Raw genomic sequence first — 9,901 nt, 5'->3', positions numbered from 1 at the left:
GCCTTCATTGCCTCTCAGCTGAGAGGACATTTCAATATCCCATTAAAGCATAAGCAGATAGTGGCGTGATTGACACACTGTGAAAGTTGGGAAGTAATTACATTATATGCCTCAGTGTGCCTTTCTATCAACTATATAATGACATGTTTCATTCTGCCATGACTTTTTTCTCTCTCTGATGCCTTTAAACTGGGATTTTGTCCTTTTCCTCTTTTTAAACTTGGTGGCACTGCATAAACTGAGATAGATAGATAGATAGATAGATAGATAGATAGATAGATAGATAGATAGATAGATAGATAGATAGATAGATAGATAGATAGATAGATAGACAGACAGACAGACAGACAGACAGACAGACAGACAGACAGACAGACAGACAGACAGACAGACAGACAGACAGACAGACAGACAGACAGACAGACAGACAGACAGACAGACAACTACTCAGACATGAAACAGATACCAGTCACTAAAAGTACACTAAAGTAAAACTGAACAAAGAATTTTTTTAACACTATTTGTAATGGATCTTAATCTGCCTTTCTGCAATTAGGAATGAGCCACATGTGAACAACGTTACAAGGTTCACTGTGCACACACATAAACACATCTAACATGCTGTTTTTGCACATGTGACAGAATGCCCACCATTCAAGTAAATATATGCTGTTGTATACAAATCCATTATAGCTACTCTACAAATAAACATGGTTTAACATCCACAAACCGGAATTGTCTTTTCTTTATTGCACTGTTTAAAAAAAAATATAAACATTTTAAAATTGTAAATATACTACTTGAGATGCAACTGGTAACAAATAGTTGGAATAGATATTTTAATCCCAGTTTCTTAACAAACCCTGTCGTGTGAGCATAATGAGCATTAATACTGAGATATGATAAAATGCACCAGTCAGTTAATATCGCTGGGCAGAGATATATGCACATTCACGTCAAAAGTACGGTCAAGTGACTTGTTTACTGACTTTTTAAAATTAAGTTAGCATGTCAAATTGTTGTGTTTTTCATCTGGAGCTTCAGTGAATGTTTGTACTTTCTGTAATAGTCACACAACACCTCAATTGAACTTGAACAATTGAACTTAAAACTATACAGTAATTTTTGAAATGTGTTCAAATACAGAAAAATGCTGAAAAAAACCCCAAAGAATTTGTTGGACATGATGGATTTTTCTAAGGAACAGCAGGCCATCTAACCATTTCATATACTGTTTCACTAAGTTAAAAAAAAACTGTCACTAAACAAACCATTAAAACAAATTCAAAAATAATTGAAACAGTATTAAGAATCAAGTATATGCAAATGTAACAGTAGGAATGCTGAACAATGCTGTTGAGGATCCACGTGCAGTTTTATTAAGAGACATCATGCAGGCAATAGTCAAAAACAGGAGCAAAGTGTAGCATAAAGATAATCCAAAATATGTGGTCAAAATACAGGCAAAGGTTAGGCTAGGTGTCAAAAAATCAAAACGGTAAAACAAAGCAAGGATCGAAACACGGCAAAACTGCTTTGTAATGTTACACAGGGTAAAACAAGACTCAGCAATGTGTGTGGAAATAAGAGGTGTCTTTATAGTCTAGGTCATGAATCAATGATGAGCTTCAGCTGTGTGTTTCTGTGTGTGTCATCATGGGGAATTCGGTTCAGTGGCCGAATTGTGGTTCTCCAGCGATCTGCAACTGTTTGATCGCTGGTGATCATAACAGCAAACTTTTGAACAGAGTCATTTTTTTATTAATGGAACTTATTTTCTCTTATGGGCTACACAGCATGTAAATATTACACTGGGGTCAGTAGTAATTAAAACTATTATTTTTAAAATGAACATTTTGCAGATTCTGCAATGTGTATGTTAACGTTTAACTTCAACTGTAAATGGAGTTATAAAATTAATTTAAGGATTGACTTTTTTGCGCTGTCTGTCTTTCACTTATCAACCCCATTTCAATAATTTGAGCAAGTACTTACAATATATTTCTTGTCATTTTTCTTTCAGAGGTTTGTGTGTATGTGTGTGTATTTACACTAGTCCTGGCTCTAAGTGTTCTTGGAAATTCCATCAGATAAGGAGGGAAATGGGAATGTGTGCTGCGGCAGCATTTGGGTTAGAGCAGTGAATAAACAGTAGAAGAAGAGGAAGTAGGAATGTGAATTCTGTTGCCCCATAAACATGTCATAAATCCTTTCAAATGACCTTGTGTTTATTTTGCACTGTGCAGGACTGTGAGAACTGGGCCAGTGCTCAGAAAGCATTGCAGTCAGTGATGCTCATAATCTACTCTAGGGGAACATTTGGCTCTTACAGATCACATTCACTATCAATCAAAAGGATAAAGTGATCTCCTGTTAGTCTTGTTCTCAAATTCAGACTCTGGCAACACAGTTAAACCACGGGTGTTTAATTTAAAAATAAGGTCATTTTAGTCTGCATTATCAGCAATGAAATCTCGGCTTTATGAATGCGAGATGCATGAATATACATAAATAAAGGAAAGATGGTGGAGACTTCTGACAGCTGTCTCTAGACTGAATGTCAAATGGCCAGCGAAAAAAGAACGAAACACTCACACACATACACTCTTTTGCAGCTATTATTTGCGGGGTCTATAATCACAGACAGAGAGGGAAGACTGTTGTTTACAATATATACTGATCTAACAACATTATATATCTACTAAATTTAACCCACCCATATACATTCACCGGCCACTTTATTAGGTACATCTTACTAGTACCGGGTAGGAACCACTTTTGCCTTCAGAACTGCCTTAAACCTTCGTGGATGCATGATAGCATCACACAGTTGCTGCAGACTTGTCGGCTGCACATCCATGATGCAAAGCTCGTTCCACCACATCATAAAGGTGCTCTATTGGATTGAGATCTGGTGACTGTGGAGGCCATTTGAGTACAGTGAACTCATAGTCATGTTCAAGAAACCAGTCTGAGATGATTCGCTTTTTATGAGATGGCACATTATCCTGCTGGAAATAGCCATCAGAAGACGGGTACACTGTGGTCATAAAGGGATGGACATGGTGAGAAACAATATCCGGGTAGGCTGTGGCGTTGACACGATGCTCAATTGGTACTAATGGGTACAACGTGTGCCTGTGTGAACTGTAGCTTCCGTTTCCTGTTCTTAGATGACAGGATTGGCACCTCGTGTGGTTTTCTGCTGCTGTAGCCCATCTGCCTCAAGGTTGGACATGTTGTGTGTTCACAGATGCTCTTCTGCATACCTCAGATGTAAAGAGTGGTTATTTAAGAGGAGCCATTCTCCTCTGACCACTGGCATCAACAAGGCATTTGCGCCTGTAGAACTGCTGTTCACAGGATATTTTCTCTTTTTTCGGTCCATTCTCTGTAAAAACTAGAGATGGTTGTGCATGAAAATCCCAGTAGTTTAGCAGTTTCTGAAATACTCAGACCAGCCAGTTTGGCATAAACAAACAAAGTCCAAAGTCAAAATCACTTAAATTACCTTTCTTCCCCATTTTGAAGCTTGGTTTGAACTGCAGCAGCTTGTTTTGACCATGTCTACGTGCCTAAATGCATTGAGTTGCTGCCATGTGATTAGAAACTTGCATTAATGAGCAGTTGGAAAGCTGTACCTAATAAAGTGGCCGGAGAGTGTATATAACCTTGTGCGATTCTTTTTTATTCCCATATAAACAAAATTTTGTATCATTTATTTCACTAGTAGAATCTTAAAAGATGTCAGATTTTACTGACCTTGTGTGGAAAGTTGTTCCTCACCTAAGAAACTAAACAAGAATGTGCACATGCACACAACACACACGCACACACACACACACACACACACACACACACACACGCACACACGCACACACGCACTCGATTTGAATTGTAAACTGAAACTCCTATTTTAAATGACACCCTATTCATCACTTTCAGCAACTTGTGCATTTCATAGTTGCATATGACATGCTGAAACATTAAAATTCTGTCAAAATTTAATGAAGTTATGTTACACGTGTGCAAATATCATTTTTTTATTGCACATATATAAATCAGAAGGCAGGAGCATACCGGGTAGAATGTCCACTGTATGTTCACTCATGTGTAAAATAAGAAAAGAGACTAAAATTAACCATGTCCCGGGGGTGTGGGGACCAAAAATAATATGGTGCCTTTGAAAATCATTTTTATAGAAGTATTTGGTGACTTTTAGAAAGTCACAACCAAAAGCTTTAGTCCTACTTTAAATTTGGTACACTGTATTTATAGTATTTATGTTACACTTTTGCTGTCATATAGGTGTGATATGGGTAGTTATATGAAAATTTGCTATAATTAGAAGAAAATGTTGCCAGTAACTCATGCACATACATTTTTAAGGGCTTAGATAAACATTTAATGTTGTGATCACTGGTAAAGCTTTTATCATGATATGCACTATTATCATGTATTATCACATAGGTTGTAAAACGGGTTTCTGTAAATGGTATAATAACAAAAATGTACTCTATGTAAATATTCAAAGAAAATAAAGCAACATGTGCAAATCATCATAAAATACAATTAGTAACACTTTACAAAACATCCTTGTTAGTACATATTAGGTATTGCATTAAAATCAACAGCTAAAAATATTCACATTTATTATAGTTATTAAGGTGACACAGTTGCTCAGTGGTTTACACTGTTGACTTGCAGCAAGAAGTTCACTGGTTCGAGTCCCAGCTTTGGTCAGTTTGCACTTCTGTGTGAAGTTTGCTCTCCCTGTGTTGGCGTGGGTTTCCTCCGGGTGCTCCCGTTTTCCTCACAGTCCAAAGACATGCGCTTTAGGTGAATTGATTAAACTAAACTGGCCACAAGGTGTATGTGTGTGAATGAGTGTGTATGGATGTTTCCCAGTACTGGGTTGCAGCTGGAAGCGAATACTCTGCGTGAAACATGGATGCTGGATAAGTTGACGGTTCATTCCACTGTGGCGACCCCTGATGAATAATGTGACTAAGCCGAAGGAAAATGAATGAATAAATGTAGTTAAAGTCGCTGTTAGTTAAATAAAATAAAACTGAACGGCACTTTTTATTACCTTAATTTAATAAAACAGTTACGACTTGATTTGAATTAATTTATAAACATCAAATAAGAAATTATCATCACGATGCTTTTGTAGTTTTCATCATGAGTTTAGTTTCATTAACTAATCATAACAAATAGAGCCTTATTGCGCAGTGTTGACAAACAACAGGCCTATAAATATTCATTTTCAATCAGTATCTTGTACAGACCAGATCAACATGTGAAGGTAATGTATGAAAATAAATAGCCTATTAAATCTTTAAGCATTTGGGGCTGTGAAGAGCCATCTTTTAATACAGCAATCTGAATATTCTTAAAACACACTCTAAAATTGTAATAATAAATAATTATTCACAGTGTTTTAATTATTTAAGTGCTCATGAAAATATCATCACCACAATAAATTGTATTACTGAATATCAGCACATGGCTAATTTTATGTTACATTACCTTTTTAAAATAAATTAACCATATTTCAGCTTAAAAGTAGGTTTTAAATATGTATTCAAATTAACAGTTACACAATTTATTGCAAATAATTACAGTGACAAATGGGAAATTGGAAAACGCTGTAAACTGATATAATATTTGATTTCATTTTTTCAAAGCAACTCGGAAAATAACTTTGGGGGAGCATGGTGGCGCAGTTGGTGGCACAATCGCCTCACAGCAAGAAGGTCACTGGTTCGAGCCCCTGCTGGGTCAGTTGGCACTTCTGTGGAGTTTGCATGTTCTCCCCATGTTGGCGAGGGTTTCCTCCGGGTGCTCCAGTTTTCCCCACAATCCAAAAACATGCACTATAGATGAATTGGGTAAGCTACTGTAAATTGTCCGTAGCGAGTGTGAATGGGAGTGTATTTGAATTGGGTGTTTCCCAGTGTTGGATTGTGGCTGGAACGCCATCCGCTGCATAAAACGTGTGCTGGATGACTCATTCCGCTGTGGCGACCCCTGATTGATAAAGGGACTAAGCCGAAAAGAAAATGAATGAATGAATGAAAAATAATTTTGCACTGTCCAGTTATATGAAATAATCAATGTCATACTATATGATTTACTTAGAGGACAATTTCAAATATAAAATTTTCTTGCGTCTTCATATCTAAAAGCAGCGAGAGAAGGTCAGAAACAGTGATTACCTTCTCCTGGATGCTAGCCAAGGTGCAGAAAGAGAACCTCCTTCTCCATTTCCTCTCTCCTTCTTTTTCAAACATTTTCCTTCATTCACTCAGTTCTATAAACCGCACACCAAACTTTCCAAACTTCCCTGTTTTTTCTTCTACTGTGCTGCTGGATGGTAGCAATTATTGCGTCCTAAGAAGTGGTTCTGCCATTCAAAACCTCTGTAACAATTCTGTCACACTCCCACCAAATAATAAGTAGCAGAAATGAACAAATCCTAAAGCCTGCATGTTACTGGCTGAGTGCCAAAAAGAGCTGTCAGCCTGTGGATCTGCCGTAAAACCAACACTGAGATTATTTTCTGTAAAAACAGACCTCCACATATGGTGTCCTCCTGGTAAACCACTGGTAGACTACATTCTGTATTATTTGTTTTCTTTCTTTGTTTCTTTCTTTCCTTCTAGCACTTAAGGCAATATAAATGCTCTGTCCTGTGCTCCACTTGTCGTGAAATATTCCTACAAAACTGCTCTAGATCTCATTTAGTCCAGCTCCACATTGTGTTTGGAGCATAACTATGTATTTGCAGGTTACTATTTTAAAATTTACAGCACTGGATGCTGTTGTCTTGTACTGAGAGACTGTAAGTAACGTCTTTGTGCACACACACACGTATAATCACACATATAATGGCGTATCAATGCAGCTCTGTCTCTTACCACACTTTAAAAGCTTCTTCACAAATAGAAACACTGCAGGTTATTTATTCTGATAGTTCAAGGCTGCGGACTGAAGAGCCGTAGGGGAAAGAAAAAAAAAAACAACAAGAAAAAAACAAAACAAAGCACAGATGGAAAGAAAACGAAAGGAGAGGTAGGAAAACAAAGCCGCAGGATAGGGCTCTGTCTCTTTCGCTGCCTGCCACTGGCACAGAATACCTGTGTTCAGAGTTATTTAGAGTGATCAGGTGCAGTGAGGTGGGTCGGCGCTGGTGCACACAGACACATGTTTCTGCGCAGTTTGACATAATTGCCATTCTCTCTCCCATTTGGCATCTCAGTAACATCAGTCAGAGAGAAGCAGACCTGTCACAACTGTCTGACTGCAGGGAGAACAGGGAGAAAGAGAGGGAGAAAAGTCAGATAAAGGAGAGAGGGAGAATGAGAGATAGCAGAAATTATACTGTGCTGTGCAAGTCATTCATCCGTAATCAGCACCAAACAGAGATCCAGGACAAAAGTGAGCATTAAATAAAATTAATATTAGCTGAAAGGTTTCACAAGGTTTCAAAAGTTAAGCTGAGTAGAAAGCTAGACATATTTGCTGTCTATTGCTATGGAAGTTTGTTTCTGCAACAAGGCAGAGATGGATGGATGGATGTATGAATACTGTAGATAGACAGATACTATAGATAGACAGACAGACAGACAGATAGACAGATAGACAGATAGATAGATAGATAGATAGATAGATAGATAGATAGATAGATAGATAGATAGACAGATAGATAGAGTGATTGATTAATGGATAGATGCTATGTAGATAGAAAGACACACTGTAAACCCTGCTGTTGTCATTACTAAAGATATTGAGCCCTATCATACACCCGGCGCAATGCGGTGCAAGAAGCAATGTAATTGTTGTTTGCTAGTTTCAGCTCGACGCAAGTGTCATTTTGACGTTTTGCACCACGCTGTTTAAATAGCAAATGCATTTGCGCTCATATGTTTTGGTCTAAAAAAGGTGTGTTAAGGTGCATTGCTGGCACGTTGCTATTTTGAGGAACTAAAATAGACTGTTCAATTGACCAGCTGAAAGTAGGTCTAAAGTCCAGCGCAGACAGTTTTGTGCCTCGCTTACACATTGCTTAAAACACACAGGATGTACAGCAATACGCAAATATCTTTACAAATAAAAAATGATTAAAGGAATAAAATGTTATAACTAAATTAAAATATCATTTTCTACATAAATATAAAAACCACTGCCTTTCTTTTCACGAAAGAGAGTGAAAGTGAAAGTAAAGAATGAGGAGGCTCATTCTCTCATTCTTGCGCTGCAGATGCTCTGTTTAACCGTTTTCTCACTAATGAATCGCTCAGTTTTTCCACTTACAAAGTCTGCCATGTAAATAGCAAATGTGCTATGGCGCAATGCAACTGACTCTTAAAGGGAATGGGAGATGAGACTCTGATTGGTTTATTCTCAGAAACACACATATAACTCATTAAGAGAATAAGCTCAACCCTGTTAGACCATGCGCAGCTGCGCAAAGTGGATTTTTCCATCATTAAAATAGCAAAAGTGGATTCAGACACGCCCTTAATGCTTTAGTGCCCTGTGCTTTGGACTCTGCGCCTAGATCGTCAAAATAGAGCTCCTTAAGTTATTATAACTTGAGATTACTTAAAGGGGTGGTCCACTACGATATCATATTTTAAACTTTAGTTAGTGTGCAATGTAGTTGTGTGAACATAAACAACATCTCTGAATGTAAAAAGCTCAAAGTTCAATGCAAAGGGAGACCTTGGTTTTTACAGAGTTAGCTTAGCAAAGCCTACAATGAACGCATTTTGGGCACTACAAAAAAATACTTCCAGGCCTTGTGAGATCACAAATTTACCTTTACCGCACACACACAGTGCGCAGCTAAGGGCCGTGGCCAGAGGCATGTAATGTTATAGCAGAGATAGAGCTAAAATGTGTCCAAATGCTGCTATTCCCACAGAGCTTCTTCTGTTTCTGTATTTGGGCTTCCAAAGGACACGACACAAAGACAGAAGTGCTTACAGTTCAATATTAATTATGTTCCAGAGAATTATAAAAATACATAGCAAGGATGATTTGACAAAACACAGCTTCCAGAATCTCTCCCAGTTCAGTGCTGGATTCGGTTAAAATCTCCTCAAAGATGGAGCAGCTCTAACAAGCAGAAGATGTAGCCTGTGAGTTTTTATTTGTTAAAATTGATCATAACATGTAGCATTAACGGTATGCTGTAGCAAAGATTTAAACAACAGGAAATGCTGTTTTGCACCGCAAACGATTTTGCTACAAATTCATATTTATCAGTCAAACTGCTATAAACACACACACACACACACACTTCACCGGCGCGTGCAGCCTCTCTCTATGTGTGTGCGACTTTGCATCGTTTCTCTATAGGCAGCTTTTTCATGCAATTTACATCTCAGATAATGAAGTCGCAAAAGATATGTGGATGATTCATATTACTTACAACTGCATATTCCGAATATATGTGAAAGACGTTGTGTAACGCGTTAAATTAAAAAATACAGGAGAGCTTGCCTAACTCGTGTAGCAGCAGAAAAATAAATCAAGGCTCACACAGGTCACATCTTGTACTTTATTCTTCTGTCAACAGTGTCACGATATATTACGAAAAATAACTTAATCCGAGCATCAGAGCAAAAAAGTAAGAAAAAGTGCCGCGCAAATGCGCTTCTCTTGTTACACGCGTCTACAGAAAGTTCACACATTTACACACACACATAGACACACGCAATGGCGATGTCTCTTAAAGGAGCCGCACCCCATTTTCACTTGTTCCAGACACTAGTGTGATTTTACACAGCAGAAAAGCGCGTGCTTGTACGGGCGTGACGTGAAGCCAATCCGCCAATAGCAGCACATTATGACAGATGACCAATCAGAGTCACTTGAGGGCGGGCCTTTC

The sequence above is a fragment of the Danio aesculapii genome, chromosome 7 (genome assembly GCF_903798145.1).
Source record: "Danio aesculapii chromosome 7, fDanAes4.1, whole genome shotgun sequence".
Taxonomy (NCBI): domain Eukaryota; kingdom Metazoa; phylum Chordata; class Actinopteri; order Cypriniformes; family Danionidae; genus Danio; species Danio aesculapii.
The sequence above is the reverse complement of the archived record's forward strand: the minus strand, read 5'-3'. Positions refer to the sequence as shown.